This window comes from Cherax quadricarinatus, chromosome 76 (genome assembly GCF_038502225.1).
Source record: "Cherax quadricarinatus isolate ZL_2023a chromosome 76, ASM3850222v1, whole genome shotgun sequence".
Lineage (NCBI taxonomy): Eukaryota > Metazoa > Arthropoda > Malacostraca > Decapoda > Parastacidae > Cherax > Cherax quadricarinatus.
Genome location: NC_091367.1, coordinates 9,160,309 through 9,174,711, shown reverse-complemented (window position 1 = coordinate 9,174,711; position 14,403 = coordinate 9,160,309). Strand labels below are relative to the sequence as shown.

Here is a 14,403-nt window from a genome sequence, read left to right as displayed (position 1 = left end):
ATGCACATTCAGGAATTAAGTCTTCAAACACTTATGAAGAAAAAGTGATAACGACGTAGATGGACCGGTACGCAAAAAAAAACCCGCTCTTGGGACACCAACTTATGACGACGTTTTCGTTCTTCAGTTGACTTGAAAATTCAAATTCAGATATTTTTTTTTATGCAGTACGAGGATAATGTAGAAAAGTAAGACATATGTGCAACAGTTAGATATCTTTATTCCGAAACGTTTCGCCTACTCAGTAGGCTTCTTCAGTCGAGTACAGAAGACGTAGTCTTCAAGGGTTACGTTTTAGCGTAACACAAAGCCTACCCGAGTCAATAAACCCAGCATACCTGATTACTGACTGACAGTTATGATACTTGTGCGCCTTATATGCCGGAAAATACAGCAACTGAAATGGCTACTTGTTGTGTGCGCCTTATATGCCGAAAAATAAGGTAATTGAAATGGCAGTGACATCCTTTATTGGTACAACATTTCACGGGATTACATAACAGATATGATACCAACATGTACAACAGTCAGCGGGGATGCAGATGTCAAATACATCACGGGTGAAGGCAAGCAGCTGGACCACTCTAGATCTCCTTTGTTGTAAGACAACGTGCGTTACGTGGATTGCTTTATAAAGTGAGCATGCTCGTCTTTTGTTTGGTGAGGTTTTTAAGATTTATGTTGATTATTCCAAGCAACTACGCTTAACTTTATAGTTCTGGAACAGTAGCTTGACTTTATCTCACGCTATTAAGAATGAGAGGAAGTTGTGGTGTTATACACATATACGTTACTGATGTTATCCATCCTACAGGTAGATTTGTGATCCTGTAGACAAGTGGGCAAACTTCTAGTTGTCTAGATAAATGGTTCAGAGAACCGACAAGTTGATAAATTAGGTATCTCTATTGGGTATCTCTATTGAGGAAACGTTTGGCCATACAGTGGCTTCATCAGTCCAGCACAAAGAAAAACGGTAGAAAACGAGGACTAATTGCTTCAAGCTTCTCCTAGTTTTCTACCCAAATGTTGCACAAGTCTCTCATTCTTCAGGTACCTGGGTGTCAGTCGACTGGTGTGGGTCGCATCTTGGGGACAAAATTAACCTAAGCTACCAGAAATGCTCTGCATAACAAGGGGCTTTCTATATAGTATGTCACTTATGTCAGCTATGGTCTATATAAGTTGTATCATGTACTTGTTGAAATATTATTATTATTACAACTTTGGGTCAAATGTAACAACAATGAAGGTGATGTGGGACTGCTATAGGGTGGGGGATGCTGTGTTGACTGGGAGCCCTGTTAGTTATAGTTAAAGTATACTGACGTCTTGGTTCCTGACATTGCGATGTATCATGTCTGCTTTGCGTTTACAATTAAAGATCACGTGGAGGGAAAATCTGAGATATGTACTTCTGGTGATATGTTTGGTGTGATGCTTACTCTCAGGTCTTTTTCCTTGCACGATATTTGTAATGTCACTCTTCCTTATCATACCTACTCTGAAAGCTGCGTATAGGGTTTAATTCCACTATATTCAGTTCGCTATAATTCACTACTATACTCAGACTTAAAAAAGGACTTCCTCACGTTTATGTGACTCTTCTAAAAATTTATTTTCCATCTACATGTACGTGTTCCTGGTCCTCGCATTTCAGTCTACCTCTATCAACACTAGCAATTCCTCAGAATATCTTGTATGTCGTAATCATGTCTCTCAACAGTACACCTCTCTTTCCCAGTCGACGGGGTTCAGTTCCTTTATTCTCTCCTCAATGTGTGTTTGTGTGCGTCTCTCTTTCCCCAGTGCCAACACTAACTGGTTTTCCCCACTCTGTGCCAAGAATGCCAAGCAAGGGACCAGCGTGGCACACTACTGGCGCCGGAGACATGTCCCTTCCCTCTGTCCAACCTCCCAAACATCACACACCAGCAGGTAACCCATCACTATATTAACAACCCTATCTTTACCCCCGCACCCACCACAGACTGAAGAAAAACTCTAATAAGCAATAATGATTACCCATTTCTTAGACGTCGAACTTAGAGGTAGCAAAGTTCGCTATTTATACTGGTGCGTCAAGTGCGTGGTTGTTATGGTGTGGTGGGCAGGTGTGACCCCTTGCTTGTGTCAGTGTCGGGAGAGCCGTCTTCCCGTAAGCTCGTTCCTCTCGGGGAGTCGGGTTGGAAAATTTGTCCGTGAAGCCGGGTTCACTTGTCCGAAAGTAGGGTTCATTAAATTATAAAAAAAATCTATAATTTGTCCAAAATTCGTGATTACCAAATTAATAAAAAATCGGGTCGGTTAACCCTGTCAGGGAGCCAGGATAACTGGCGTAGGAGTCAGGTCCACTTCAGTGCGCTCTCCTGCCGCAACACACAGCAGTCATCCCCCACGCGTCCACACATAGACACATCACTCCTAAACCCGTGGACTCACGTTCCTACTCCAAGACACCTTCGCGGCCGTTCTCCCAACTATACAAGCGCCTCGTACGAATGTAATCTCATTAGTAATAAACCGGTAAATCTGTATGGGCGTACGAACTAGCCTACAGACTTGTGACACAAACATTCTTGCGGGTGTACTGTACACTTGTGCCACAAGATAAAGAATTGCACCCTCTCAACAGGCAACAGAAAAAAACATTTTACCGTTGGCGTATATAAGAAAATCAACAGGAGCTTCGGGCTGCTGCTAACAGTAAGTATGTATGTTAGTTCCTGTTTATAATTATTATTATTATTAGTGGGGAAGCGGTAAAGTGTTAAGAGTCATTAAGGTTGATTTGAGGAAGTGGATGGTGCCTCAAGAATCCTTCTACCCACGAGTCAATAACCCCAGGAAAACCCGAGTCAATAGCTCCAGAAAAAAAACCATGAGTCAATAAACCCAGAAAAATCCACTAGTCAATAAACCCAGAAAAACTTACGAGCCAGTAAACCCAGAAAACCTACTAGTCAATAAACCCAGAAAAAACCCACGAGTCAATAAGCTCAGAAAAAATCCACAAGTCAATAAACCCTAGAAAAACCCACGAGTCAATAAGCTCAGAAAAAATCCACAAGTCAATAAACCCTAGAAAAACCCACGAGTCAATATATGTAGAGCATAATCAAGTCGTCTGTCGCTCTGTGTTGTTTCATGTTCTATTGTACAGAGCTTTACCAAACGACGTCCCGCTCCGCGTAGAGCTTCATACCTAGGGGCGCTATCACACCGAGCGATCAGTTTTTTAGAGCCGGGCCCAAGTGCTAGAGCCCAGCCCCTGAAGCCACAACCAAGAGAGTACATAATACACTATCATATTAATAAAATTATCCCGCATGCCAAGAAATGCAGACCCGTCCACCGTATTTAGTGTGAGGGTAGAGAGCGGAGGATCGAACCTGCAGAACCACCGTGTGCACGCAGTATGATTCACACGGGTTTACAACTTCACGTGAGTGCAATAACGTGCTGGATTACAAACATATTAAAGTAATGAAAATGTTAGCTTCTGTCCACATGTTAGGCAAGCAGAGAATGCTGAGAGATGCATGCAGGGTGTCTCAGGGGTCAACGCCCCCGCTGCCCGGTCCATGACCTGGCCTCGGAAATAAGATTTTATTCGGATTTTTAACCCGGAGGGTTAGCTACCCAGGATAACGCAAGAAAGTCAGTGTGTCATCATGGACAGTGTATCGTATTTCCAGACACCACTCAAGTACAGTCGAAACGAGGGAGGGGAGGTGGGAAGGGGTGAGGGATGGAAGCAGGAGGGAAGGAGGGAGGCAGGAGGGAGGGAAGGAGGGAGGCAGGAGGGAGGGAGGGAGGGAGGGAAGAAGAGACACCTCACACATACTGACACACACTCAGGCAGCAACAGACAACCAGCCAGCACTGCACAGGGTGTAATGACTCACCTCGGTACTGGGTAATGACAGGTGTCTCCCAACACTCTTACCTGTTTTCTCTCCTTTCACATGTCGTGCCTTCTCCAATCTCCTGTCACATCTTCCCTCCCCTCATTCCTTCCCTTCCTGCCCCCGTGTTAATTACTTATTGTAATAATCTTGGTAGAATTACCCACAATATGTTGGGTAAAAGGACACACCTGCAATTAATGCGACATTTTTATTGTGGCAACGTTTCGCTCTCCAGGCTTGACAAAACTCCTTACTGCGGGTGGTTACTGAAGGGCTGCTCACCAGATACCAGCACAGTGACATTAAAACTCTCCGAGACAGAATAATTGATGACACTGAAAAAGTCACACTGGATGTACTGACCAATACATGGAATGAACTAGAGCGGCTTCTGCTTATACAGAGCATAACCAGCGGCATTCCACTAAATATATCAATATTGTCGCCTTTCTCTGTATCAAGTCTAAACCATACTTAGTAGAAACAAAGTTTATCATTTCTGACACTTACGGAGAACAGTGATCTTGTAGGTCACAGTGATCTTGTAGGTCAGAGTGATCTTGTAGGTCACAGTGATCTTGTAGGTCACAGTGATCTTGTAGGTCAGAGTGATCTTGTAGGTCACAGTGATCTTGTAGGTCACAGTGATCTTGTAGGTCACAGTGATCTTGTAGGTCACAGTGATCTTGTAGGTCACAGTGATCTTGTAGGTCACAGTGATCTTGTAGGCCACAGTGATCTTGTAGGTCACAGTGATCTTGTAGGTCACAGTGATCTTGTAGGTCACAGTGATCTTGTAGGCCACAGTGATCTTGTAGGCCACAGTGATCTTGTAGGTCACAGTGATCTTGTAGGTCACAGTGATCTTGTAGGTCACAGTGATCTTGTAGGTCACAGTGATCTTGTAGGTCAGAGTGATCTTGTAGGTCAGAGTGATCTTGTAGGTCACAGTGATCTTGTAGGTCAGAGTGATCTTGTAGGTCAGAGTGATCTTGTGGGTCACAGTGATCTTGTAGGTCACAGTGATCTTGTAGGTCACAGTGATCTTGTAGGTCACAGTGATCTTGTAGGCCACAGTGATCTTGTAGGTCAGAGTGATCTTGTAGGTCAGAGTGATCTTGTAGGTCAGAGTGATCTTGTAGGTCACAGTGATCTTGTAGGCCACAGTGATCTTGTAGGTCACAGTGATCTTGTAGGTCACAGTGATCTTGTAGGTCAGAGTGATCTTGTAGGTCACAGTGATCTTGTAGGTCAGAGTGATCTTGTAGGTCACAGTGATCTTGTAGGTCACAGTGATCTTGTAGGTCAGAGTGATCTTGTAGGTCACAGTGATCTTGTAGGTCACAGTGATCTTGTAGGTCAGAGTGATCTTGTAGGTCACAGTGATCTTGTAGGTCACAGTGATCTTGTAGGTCAGAGTGATCTTGTAGGTCAGAGTGATCTTGTAGGTCACAGTGATCTTGTAGGTCACAGTGATCTTGTAGGTCACAGTGATCTTGTAGGTCAGAGTGATCTTGTAGGTCACAGTGATCTTGTAGGTCACAGTGATCTTGTAGGTCACAGTGATCTTGTAGGTCACAGTGATCTTGTAGGTCACAGTGATCTTGTAGGTCACAGTGATCTTGTAGGTCACAGTGATCTTGTAGGTCACAGTGATCTTGTAGGTCACAGTGATCTTGTAGGTCAGAGTGATCTTGTAGGTCAGAGTGATCTTGTAGGTCACAGTGATCTTGTAGGTCAGAGTGATCTTGTAGGTCACAGTGATCTTGTAGGTCAGAGTGATCTTGTAGGTCACAGTGATCTTGTAGGTCACAGTGATCTTGTAGGTCACAGTGATCTTGTAGGTCACAGTGATCTTGTAGGTCACAGTGATCTTGTAGGTCACAGTGATCTTGTAGGTCACAGTGATCTTGTAGGTCACAGTGATCTTGTAGGTCACAGTGATCTTGTAGGTCACAGTGATCTTGTAGGTCACAGTGATCTTGTAGGTCACAGTGATCTTGTAGGTCACAGTGATCTTGTAGGTCACAGTGATCTTGTAGGTCACAGTGATCTTGTAGGTCACAGTGATCTTGTAGGTCACAGTGATCTTGTAGGTCACAGTGATCTTGTAGGTCACAGTGATCTTGTAGGTCACAGTGATCTTGTAGGTCACAGTGATCTTGTAGGTCAGAGTGATCTTGTAGGTCAGAGTGATCTTGTAGGTCAGAGTGATCTTGTAGGTCACAGTGATCTTGTAGGTCACAGTGATCTTGTAGGTCACAGTGATCTTGTAGGTCACAGTGATCTTGTAGGTCAGAGTGATCTTGTAGGTCAGAGTGATCTTGTAGGTCACAGTGATCTTGTAGGTCACAGTGATCTTGTAGGTCACAGTGATCTTGTAGGTCACAGTGATCTTGTAGGTCACAGTGATCTTGTAGGTCACAGTGATCTTGTAGGTCACAGTGATCTTGTAGGTCACAGTGATCTTGTAGGTCACAGTGATCTTGTAGGTCACAGTGATCTTGTAGGTCACAGTGATCTTGTAGGTCACAGTGATCTTGTAGGTCAGGTCACAGTGATCTTATAGGTCACAGTGATCTTGTAGGTCACAGTGATCTTGTAGGTCACAGTGATCTTGTAGGTCACAGTGATCTTGTAGGTCACAGTGATCTTGTAGGTCACAGTGATCTTGTAGGTCACAGTGATCTTGTAGGTCACAGTGATCTTGTAGGTCACAGTGATCTTGTAGGTCACAGTGATCTTGTAGGTCACAGTGATCTTGTAGGTCACAGTGATCTTGTAGGTCACAGTGATCTTGTAGGTCACAGTGATCTTGTAGGTCACAGTGATCTTGTAGGTCACAGTGATCTTGTAGGTCACAGTGATCTTGTAGGTCACAGTGATCTTGTAGGTCACAGTGATCTTGTAGGTCACAGTGATCTTGTAGGTCACAGTGATCTTGTAGGTCACAGTGATCTTGTAGGTCACACAGCCATCAACTCAAATAAAATAAAATAAAGTTTTATTGCTTTGCGTAGTTACACTTGGGTATCTTTATTAAGGAGACGTTTCGCCACACATACGTTTCGCCACACATACGCTTCAACAGTCTTACACAAAGAAGAATGGTGAAGATCACATTGATGAACTGATTACATCGACTCCAGGCTGAGGGACTGATTACCTCAAACTCCTTCTGATCTCCATCATTCCTTGTATAGGACTGATGAAGCCACTGTGTGGCGCAACGTTTCCTCATTAAAGATACCCAAATGTCTAAATTTACCAACTTGTCGGTTCACCGAGCCTTTTATCTACATACAAAGTTTAACTGACATAATATACTGTTCAGAACAGAGAAGACAATAACACGGAGATGTGTGTTTCGGGCCATAATATCTACAACAAAATTAACACTGTACAACACAAATAACGACGACATCGACAATAAAAATAAGGAAGAAAAATACTAGACACGCAAATACTGTAATACCGAGTTAAATTAGCCGGAATATACTGGAGTATGGATTAGCTGTGTCACGGGCCACTAGTACACAGGTTGTGTCACGGGCCACTAGTACACAGGTTGTGTCACGGGCCACTAGTACACAGGTTGTGTCACGGGCCGCTAGAAGTACACAGGTTGTGTCACGGCCCACTAGTACACAGGTTGTGTCGCGGGCCACTAGTACACAGGTTGTGTCACGGGCCACTAGTACACAGGTTGTGTCACGGCCCACTAGTACACAGGTTGTGTCACGGGCCACTAGTACACAGGTTGTGTCACGGGCCGCTAGAAGTACACAGGTTGTGTCACGGCCCACTAGTACACAGGTTGTGTCACGGGCCACTAGTACACAGGTTGTGTCACGGGCCACTAGTACACAGGTTGTGTCACGGGCCACTAGTACACAGGTTGTGTCACGGCCCACTAGTACACAGGTTGTGTCACGGGCCACTAGTACACAGGTTGTGTCACGGGCCACTAGTACACAGGTTGTGTCACGGGCCACTAGAGGTACATAGGCTGTGTCACGAGCCGCTAGAAGTACACAGGTTGTGTCACGGGCCGCTAGAAGTACACAGGTTGTGTCAGGGGCTGCTAGAAGTACACAGGTTTTGTCACGGGCCGCTAGACGTACACAGGTTGTGTCACGGGCCGCTAGAAGTACACAGGTTGTGTCACGGGCCGCTAGACGTACACAGGTTGTGTCACGGGCCGCTAGAAGCACACAGGTTGTGTCACGGGCCACTAGAAGTACACAGGTTGTGTCACGGGCCGCCAGAAGTACACAGGTTGTGTCACGGGCCGCTAGACGTACACAGGTTGTGTCACGGGCCGCTAGAAGCACACAGGTTGTGTCACGGGCCGCTAGAAGTACACAGGTTGTGTCACGGGCCGCCAGAAGTACACAGGTTGTGTCACGGGCCGCCAGAAGTACACAGGTTGTGTCACGGGCCGCCAGAAGTACACAGGTTGTGTCACGGGCCGCTAGAAGTACACAGGTTGTGTCACGGGCCGCCAGAAGTACACAGGTTGTGTCAGGGGCCGCTAGAAGTACACAGGTTGTGTCACGGGCCGCTAGAAGTACACAGGTTGTGTCACGGGCCGCCAGAAGTACACAGGTTGTGTCATGGGCCGCCAGAAGTACACAGGTTGTGTCACGGGCCGCTAGAAGTACACAGGTTGTGTCACGGGCCGCTAGAAGTACACAGGTTGTGTCACGGGCCGCTAGAAGTACACAGGTTGTGTCACGGGCCGCTAGAAGTACACAGGTTGTGTCACGGGCCGCTAGAAGTACACAGGTTGTGTCACGGGCCGCTAGAAGTACCTAGGTTGTTTGCTTACATTATACATCGTAAAAACCGTCAAAACATTATTGTAGATAAATGGGTCAGTGAACCGATAAGTTGATAAATTAGACACATGTGCAACACTTGGGTATCTTTATTGAGGAAACGTCTCGCCACACAGTGGCTTTATCAGTCCAATACGAGGAAAAATAGTGAAGATCGGCTGGAGATTGAGGTAATCAGTCCCTGGGACTGATTACCTCAACCTCCTTTATACCTCGCGACCCCTGCAAGTGTTTAGGTCAGTTATACCTCGCGACCCCTGGAAATGTTGTTAAGGTCAGTTATACCTCGTGACCCCTGCATGCAGTGTGAAGGTCAGTTATACCTCGTGACTCCTGCATGCAGGTTTTAGGTCAGTTATACCTCGTGACTCCTGCATGCAGGTTTTAGGTCAGTTATACCTCGTGACCCCTGCATGCAGTGTTTAGGTCAGTTATACCTCGTGACTCCTGCAAATGTTGCAAGTATTGATTGCAGCAAACACACACTGCTAACATTCTCCTTCACACGTCTGGCTCTCTGCCCCTCTTGACTATCTTGCTGTCAGCCTTTAACTCTCCACTGAGACTTCTGTCTCTTCCTATCTCAAGGCTCTTGTGTCTCCCTGTCTATCTGTCAGCCTCTGTGGCTATCTTAAGGCTGTTGTCTATCTGTCAGCCTCTGTGGCTATCTCAAGGCTGTTGTCTATCTGTCAGCCTCTGTGGCTATCTCAAGACTGTTGTGTGTCATGCTGTCAGTCCCCCTCTCACCGAAGACACCCAGGTGTTGCTTGCTTGTCCACGTGTGTTATTCATCAACAAGCCACCATTATACACCCCCTTGATCTAACACCCCCTTGATCTAATATCCCTTGATCTAACACCCCCTTGATCTAACACCCCACTTGAACTAACACCCCCCTGATCTAACACCCTCTTGATCTAACACCCCCTTGATCTAACACCCCTTGATCTAACACCCCTTGATCTAACACCCCCTTGATCTAACATCCACTTGATCTAACATCCACTTGATCTAACACTCCCTTGATTTAACACCACACTTGATCTAACACCCACTTGATCTAACACCCCTTGATCTAACATCCCCTTGATCTAACACCCCTTGATCTAACACCCCCATGATCTAACACCCCCTTGATCTAACACCCCTTGATCTAACACCCCCTTGATCTAACACCCCCTTATCTAACACCCCCTTGATCTAACACCCTTTGATCTAACACCCCATGATCTAACACCCTCTTGATCTAACACCCCCTTGATCTAACACCCTCTTGATCTAACACCCCCTTGATCTAACACCCCTTGATCTAACACCCCCTTGATCTAACGCCCCCTTAATCTAACGCCCCCTTGATCTAACGCCCCCTTGATCTAACACCCCTTGATCTAACACCCCCTTGATCTAACGCTCCCTTGATCTAACGCCCCCTTGATCTAACACACCCTTGATCTAACGCCCCCTTGATCTAACACCCCCTTGATCTAACAATAATCTACACTTGTACACTCTCTACGCCCTGGAGTATTTCGAACATCACGGCCATATCTCCCCTTAACCCCCCTCTCCCACTCCAACCGGACACGACATCCGGTTCCTGGTGTTGTCGCCGCCTCTTCTAGCCACTTGCGGTACCAGCCTGCCGCTGGCTTGCAGAAAACCCAGGTGAAAATACCTAATTTCTCTCTAAGCCATATGGCGCAGGCGCTCGGAGGAAATTTTTATTCAGTTTTCACTGTAAATCATTGCAATCTTTCAAAGTAATCGTTCAAAGTAATCTGTCAAAGTAATAGTTCAAAGTAATCTTTCAAAGTAATCGTTCAAAGTAATCTTTCAAAGTAATCGTTCAAAGTAATCTGTCAAAGTAATAGTTCAAAGTAATCTTTCAAAGTAATCGTTCAAAGTAATCTTTCAAGGTAATCTTTCAAAGTAATCGTTCAAAGTAATCTTTCAAAGTAATCGTTCAAAGTAATCGTTCAAAGTAATCGTTCAAAGTAATCTTTCAAAGTGGAGTGTGTAGTGGAGGCAGGATCCATACACAGCTTTAAAAAGAGGTACGATAAAGCTCTTGGAGCACGGAGTGGACCTAGTAGCGATCAGTGAAGAGGCAGAACCAGAAGCTGTGAATCAACCTCTGCAACTACAAATAGGTTGAGTACACACACACACACACACACACACACACACACACACACACACACACACACACACACACACACACACACACACACACAGGAAGTGAATAGTTTGGGAAGCGATGTAGTGGAGGCAGGATCCATTCATAGCTTTAAGCAGAGGTATGATAAAGCTCATAGTGCAGGGAGTGACACAGAAGCGGCCAGTGAAGAGGCGGGGCCAGGAGCTATGAATCGACCCCTGCAACCACAACTAAGTGAGTATACACACACTGGGAGAACTAGAATACACACAAGGTTTGGAAACATGAAAAGCAAAACAGATGGGGCAATAATGGAAAATTTCATGATCCAACATGTCAAAGAAACAAAAAAAATGATGCCAGAGGATGAACTAACTCGACTTGATCAGATATTTCCCCTAAGTGACTCTGACATAGGAGAAATAGAATAGGGGTTGATAATAGGAACTAGTGACCACACAGTGCTTAGTTTTCAATATTTGGCAGAGGAGATTATGCAGGGATGAGAGATTTTCTAAATGAAATCCAGTGGGACAGAACTGAACGGTCACACACCCCGCCATACGGAGGACCTCGTCAAAAAGTGCTAAGAAATTACAGTAAGGTTCTTATTTATCAAGTGTGGGAAGGCAAATTACAGAGCCCAAATAAAGAAGCAAAGAGCATAGAAAAAGTACAGAACACAGAGGACAAAACTACTATATAACCACACAAGGAAGACGATTGTATAAGACCCGGTAATAAAGCTGAAGAAAGAGGGGGAAGTACAAATAGATGATAGAGGTAAGCGATGAATTAAACAAAAGATTTAAGAGGCACTAAGTTCCCCCGTCTTTTAATAACATGTTCCTTTTTTCCACTATAATCTACCATGAATTAAAGAAAGATCCTAGACTTCATCTTACGAAACAGAGAAAGCAAATGTGATAGTAATTATGGACAAGGTAGATTATAGTGGAAAAATGAACATGATATTAAGGAGATATTCACATAGAAGACAGGGATGGTGCCAGACAGCAGGGAAGACAGGGATGGTGCCAGACAGCAGGGAAGACAAGGATGGTGCCAGACAGCAGGGAAGACAGGGATGGTGCCAGACAGCAGGGAAGACAGGGATGGTACCAGACAGCAGGGAAGACAGGGATGGTGCCAGACAGCAGGGAAGACAGGGATGGTGCCAGACAGCAGGGAAGACAGGGATGGTGCCAGACAGCAGGGAAGACAGGGCTAACCAATAAAAAGTTGATAGAATTCATATACGAAAGAAGGAATCAGCGAAACTAATAATAAAGAATTGGACACACCAAAAGCCATGGAGCTTGCGAGCACATCACAATGGATACTGAAAAGAGCGGAAGAATTGTGTGAACCTATAGCAAAGATTTGTATGTCACAGAAGACGGGAAAACTACCAGACAGCTAGAAACTGCACAGGTGGTCCCGATACACAAGCAGAGGTTAACATACAAGAAGCACTGAACTAAAGACCAGTATCACTGACATCTTTTAACATTAAAACTACTTAAGATAAGTCAAAATTTAACACAATCACAAATACTCACATTAGACTTACAAATCTCGTATCTCACCTTAGTGTCAAAACTAGTTACCATTTATCATTATGCATAAATTTTCAAAATCAATACATGTGACAGAGAATATTTCTAAGAGTGATTCTAGATCTGCCCCGAGACGTTGCGAGCTGCATATTTCCTGCAGTAATTTGTATGAGTCGACATTGTTGGTGCGGTGTTGCAAGGTGACTCCCAGACACACCTGCTGTCGGTTGTTGGGTCAACCCACGTAAGCTTGCAACCCTTGTTATACCCGTTGTGAAGGTGTACTCGCCTATTTGTGGTTGCAGGTGCCGATTCACAGCTCCTGGCCCCGCCTCTTCGCTGATCGCTACTAGGTCCACACTCTTCCAGCTCCGAGAGTGTGTTGGGTCGCAGCTCCTGGCCCTACAGATATTACAATCGCCGGCATTACTTGTGCCTTGCCCTCTCGAGTCCTATCATACCTACTCTTGAAGCTGTGTATGGATCCTGCCTCCGCCACTCCCTCATCCAGGCCAGCGGTTATGAGGATGAATCAGTGTATTGGAGAGTGAGTCACCTTGAGGAGGGGAAGGGGGAAGATGGGAGGAGGGGAAGGGGGAAGATGGGAGGAGGGGAAGGGGGAAGATGGGAGGAGGGGAAGGGGGAAGATGGGAGGAGTGGAAGGGGAAGATAGGAGGGGGGGATGAGGGAAACGGGGGGAGGAAAGGACGTTGTGAAGCTGAAGGAGCCAAGAAGGAAGTGGTGAGCTGTGACTAAGAGAGGAGGGAACTGAAAGATGTAGGATGAAAGAAGAAGAGACTAAAAGAGACAAAAGAGCAAGAGGCGACAAAGAAAAATAGGAGGATGAGAAAGAGAAGGATGAAATAGAAATAGGAAGTATAAAAACACACAAGAGGTGCTTGACCTATGTGTGTGAGAGTCGCCTGCATAAGAGTAAGTGCAGTAGGGTAAGCCAATACACCACCCGATGTCAAGTTAGTGTTTACATAGTTTTTGGGTATAATTATTTTTTCTACAATGGTCAAAAGACCATCAGGAGGACACCCAGATGTTATAGGCATATATAAAACATATGTAGATTTAAGCTAGGATAACGCTATAGTCAAACATTGCGTCCCTCAACAAACATTAGTACAAGTCTTCAACATCAGTAGTACAAGTCTTCAACAACATCAGTAGTACAAGTCTTCAACAACATCAGTAGTACAAGTCTTCAACAACATCAGTAGTACAAGTCTTCAACATCAGTAGTACAAGTCTTCAACAACATCAGTAGTACAAGTCTTCAACAACATCAGTAGTACAAGTCTTCAACAACATCAGTAGTACAAGTCTTCAACATCAGTAGTACAAGTCTTCAACAACATCAGTAGTACAAGTCTTCAACAACATCAGTAGTACAAGTCTTCAACAACATCAGTAGTACAAGTCTTCAACATCAGTAGTACAAGTCTTCAACAACATCAGTAGTACAAGTCTTCAACAACATCAGTAGTACAAGTCTTCAACAACATCAGTAGTACAAGTCTTCAACATCAGTAGTACAAGTCTTCAACAACAATTACAGTAGTACAAGTCTTCAACAACATCAGTAGTACAAGTCTTCAACAACATCAGTAGTACAAGTCTTCAACATCAGTAGTACAAGTCTTCAACAACAATTACAGTAGTACAAGTCTTCAACAACAATTACAGTAGTACAAGTCTTCAACAACAATTACAGTAGTACAAGTCTTCAACAACAATTACAGTAGTACAAGTCTTCAACAACAATTACAGTAGTACAAGTCTTCAACAACAATTACAGTAGTACAAGTCTTCAACAACAATTACAGTAGTACAAGTCTTCAACAACAATTACAGTAGTACAAGTCTTCAACAACAATTACAGTAGTACAAGTCTTCAACAACAATTACAGTAGTACAAGTCTTC

At 44.6% G+C, this 14,403-nt stretch overlaps 1 protein-coding gene across 2 annotated transcripts in view; it reads left to right on the top strand.

Annotated features, from left to right (window-relative positions):
• The first annotated feature begins 2,113 nt into the window (after positions 1-2,113).
• LOC128703567 (T-complex protein 11-like protein 1) overlaps positions 2,114-14,403 on the top strand; it is a 131,487-nt gene continuing 119,197 nt past the window's right edge. The window contains exon 1 of one of the 2 annotated variants that reach the window (XM_053798241.2): positions 2,114-2,706. The gene's annotated coding sequence lies outside the window, so the exon portion shown is untranslated. Of the gene's footprint in view, positions 2,711-14,403 lie in introns of both variants that reach the window. The other variant, XM_053798243.2, reaches the window with a different exon arrangement.